The following is a 4,081-nucleotide window of genomic DNA, read 5'->3' as shown; positions in this document are numbered from 1 at the left end:
ATCCATCACTAATATGAAACCCCATCTTCAATAACACTTAAATTACATTCATTAGTGCAGCCTGCAACATAGCGCCTGCCTGGGAGGTAGCTGGGCAATGGTAATTGTTCTTATATCAATCAGTAATTTGATTGCGAAATAAAACAAAATAACTTAAGAAAAATGAGAGAGGCAGTTGGTTTCATTACAAATCCAGTGAAACTGTTTTACTGTGCAGGAGAGGAGACACTCATACCCTTTCTACACTAAAGACTCATGTTTCCCAACACAAAACTGACCCATGACGGAGTATTTCACACCAAATCTACAGACCTGTGATATCCCTGGGTCAAGCTACGCAGTGGTCAGCCAGTTAATCTGTCATTGACCGTTTTTAACAAGTGACCTGCTTTGCATGTACGTATTTGAGTCTGATGTTGAGGTGGATTCTGTATATCCTTTAATTATGCTTTCAACCTGTTTACGTTGTAAAATCTGTGTCTCACTCACATGAACACTCCTCCATACACACAAAAACACAAACTAATCTATCATCATGGCCACAAATATAATACCTGTGGCTATATTTTCCCTTGAAGTAGTAAAGTTGGTGAATAATAAACTTCAAGCAGTGTTTATGTCAATATGGGGTCCGGGGAGGAATGGCACCTGATTATCACCAATCAATCTCTTTACGATGGCACTACCACACATATACACACTCTCACAAGCACACACGTACTGTATGAAAACACAGCATTTAAGGAATGGAGGATGTGTTTTATTTGTCAGATGTACTGGCTCAGCTTGAGACCTGGTGTAAGGTATTGCTTTGTTTCTCAAACCAGCACCTAGAATGATGTGCTGCTGGGTGGGCGGCTAAATATGCAGTGGAAATGGTACTGAAAACTTAAACACACTTAAACACAGATTATTATTCTGTTTTATTTGTTAATTGTTAAATGGTGAATGTACAATACAAGCAAAGAAACAAAGTATAAAGTTGGAGTCGAGAGAATAGTTTGACATTTTAGTATTTGTATTATTGCCAAAAGTTAGATGAGGTTAAGTATGAAGCTACAGCCAAGAGGTGATTAGCTTAGCATAGCACAAAGGCTGGAAGAAGGGGGAAACAGCAAGCCTGCTTCTGTCCAAAGTTCAAAAATACACCTGCCAGCACCTTTAAATCTCACTAATGATCATATATGTATATGTTGTATAGTTTGTTTAAGACATAGACAAATAGAAATGTAAGCATGCATTCAGACTGAAAACAGCAACAGCCCTGCGTTAAAACAATGCACAGGACTGTGTTGGTGGGATCGTGTTGGTTAAGGTATCAGTGAGAAAATGAAATGGGATCCAGGAAGTCCAGTTGGAGCTAACGATGCATTTAAAGGTTTATCAGACGCCAAAACACCACACAGTGTTTTGTAATACTCACAGACAGGATTTTACAACTCTGGAGTTATTGCAGTGGTAACTGTTTCATCTTTCGTTCTATCTTTCGTGAGGTAAAGAGCAGAAACCGAGCATTCATATTACAGTAATCCACCAGGATTGTGCGCTTGCATGTATGTGATTGGCCAACGCAACACCTTGCCGGATGATGTCACAGCACATTGCTTTGCAGTAAAAGTTGAACCTGGTTCAACTTTTTTGCCGGAAGACCCTGCATTGTTTTTCCGGAGCCCTCTGCGTTGGCGCTCCCACGATGTCAATGCACTGCCCACATTCAAATGAATGAGAGGGCTATGTTTTGTCACGCAGAGCTAATGTCACAGCCTAAAAGCCACAATTTTAGGTTTTAGAGGGAGTTTCCTGTGCTCAACTATTTCTTAGCGAACAAAGGCCGTGTGCAGTGACTTACTGGAGTGTCCTAATCACCTTGACTTGCTGTGTGTTTGCCAACAAATAGTTGCAGTACGTAACTCCCCCTAAAACATTTGATATTTCTGCTTGTGTATGCATTCAACAGGCTTTATGCTAAGCTAAGCTAACCACTTCCTTCTCGCTCTCACAGACATTTTTATCTAGCTCTGAGGAAGAAAGCAAATAAGCATATTTCCCAAAGCCTTGAACTGTTCCTTAAAGGTTAGTTCAAGAAAAGGTTAATGTTAAGGTTTAATAAGGAAAACTGTAGACATTTTTGAACGTTGAACCTTGAACATAAAATTTCCAGACACGAGGACTGTTCAATCAGAGACACCCTCTCATAGGTGTTACAGGAATCACTTTGTGCTGGTTTAACACTGCCTGGCTAAATATCACACCCAGGTTCTGAATTCCTTAACTTCATCCTGAAACGAGTTAGAGGCACATGATAATGACCCACAAACAGAGACACAAACATGTACGCAGAGTGACTTAAGATGAAGTGAACACAAAGCTTGCACTTTGTCAGAAATATCCTCTCGGCAGCTTTTGATGTGTTGTTGTTTACCTCTTCCTTTATCCTTCCTCGTAATCCACCCTGAGAATTCCTGAGAGGTGTTTGTGTAGATTGCCACAGCTGCATCGCCATTAGCCCTGGGTGGCTTGACACCTTCACCAAACCTACACACTGCAAACACAAACACAAACCACCGCGTTTACTCCCTTCCTCTCTTCCCATGACACACACAAACACAACCCAGGATGCCACAATGCTGGGGTAAACTCAGACAAACAATCAAAGACACTTGTAAGAACATGTGTATGCATACATATGCCAACACTTGCAGACACACACTCACAGTTTGGCCCTCAGGAATGTCTCGGACTTGTGGAGTTTGACACCTCTTCCCTACTTTTTGCTTCGATTTCTTCCCGTCCATTTGGTCAGCTCAGACAGTCTGTCCTCCACATGTACAGTACACACATTTTAGTTAGGTAAATGATACGCAGAAAATCATTGGAAGCATCTGTTTTGGCTTGGATTTTCCAGGCTGGAAGGGAAGTGCTATACTTAATCACAGAATTGCACAATTGACTTTTAGAAATGTTCGTTTATGTTTGTTGTTTTCTGCAACTCGTTCAGCTGCAATGTGGTCAGCCCAACTAGTTAGGCATTTTCTGCTTTGTGCCAGGAAACCGTAAAAAGTACTTTCATGTACCATTTAATGCAGCTCTCTGTAACAGGCCTGTTGCTGTGGCCCATAAAGTGAACAAGCTGGCTTCCCTGTCATTACCGCAGAAGTGTTATGTGACGTTTCCCTGATGTAAACATGGGAGTGTCTATGTCGGAGTGATGAAAACTCTCATCATCTGGCCACCAAGAAGATCTGATGTTTAAGCTGCTGTTGCCATGGGAACAAACATTTGTTGTTGTGGGTAGCAGCCACAAAGTCTCCACTTGCTCCTTTGGAAAAATAATGGAAAATAAATATGTTATTAGTAAATGTTATTAGTCAAAGGAGACAACACAACACAAACAAATCAGATATCTGTTTTTACATGCATCATAATATTTATCATCATTTAATGCTGTGGTTCAGCATCTTATTCAGTTGATCAGCACTCTGACTTGTCAGCAAAAAATGCTGCTGAAAGGAAATATTGATTTACAAATAAAACAGAGGGAAGCATCATTGTGTTTGCATTGCAAATGCCGAGCAACATTTTATGACTCAATATGCAACATACGAAATGAGAGTCTCAATCTCTGCTCTCTGCTGCTTATGCCCGACTGCTCAGAGAGTAGGTTGCCATCAGCAAAAGGTGGATGTGGTCTCTAATGAGAGAGTAAATTACAGGGCGCTGGTTAAGATGAATAAACTCATTGCATACCCAGATGACTTATGTTGACCTACAGTATGTGCTTCATCTGCTCTGTTTTCCTCTCATTAACGTTGTTACTGTTAGTTTCTGTTTTACTGGATCCCAAGTCTGGAATGTTTTTGCATCCTGACCTCCTGATAATACGTAAAGATAACATGTCGTAACTGCAAAGTTTGTGCCATGATCTGTGGTCATGGGCACGCTAATGTACATAAATATGAAAACACATGTTCCTTCATTAGATTTTGATCTTTCATGTCCACAAGGATCACATTTTCCATCCCCCAAAATTAAGCTATTTATTTTATACTTCATGAATGGATCAGTATGATCTGACTTACTG

At 40.5% G+C, this 4,081-nt stretch overlaps 1 long non-coding RNA gene across 1 annotated transcript; it reads right to left on the bottom strand.

The window, feature by feature from the left end:
- Positions 1-1,661: 1,661 nt before the first annotated feature.
- On the bottom strand, positions 1,662-3,313 carry LOC121885971. Its single transcript, XR_006092651.1, has 3 exons — positions 2,715-3,313; positions 2,423-2,542; positions 1,662-2,279 (listed from the first exon to the last, which is right to left on the bottom strand). It is a non-coding gene; the product is annotated as an uncharacterized LOC121885971 (long non-coding RNA).
- Between the last annotated feature and the right edge of the window lie 768 nt (positions 3,314-4,081).

The sequence above is a fragment of the Thunnus maccoyii genome, chromosome 19 (genome assembly GCF_910596095.1).
Source record: "Thunnus maccoyii chromosome 19, fThuMac1.1, whole genome shotgun sequence".
Taxonomy (NCBI): Eukaryota; Metazoa; Chordata; class Actinopteri; order Scombriformes; family Scombridae; genus Thunnus; species Thunnus maccoyii.
This window is presented reverse-complemented; position numbering and strand designations above follow the sequence as displayed.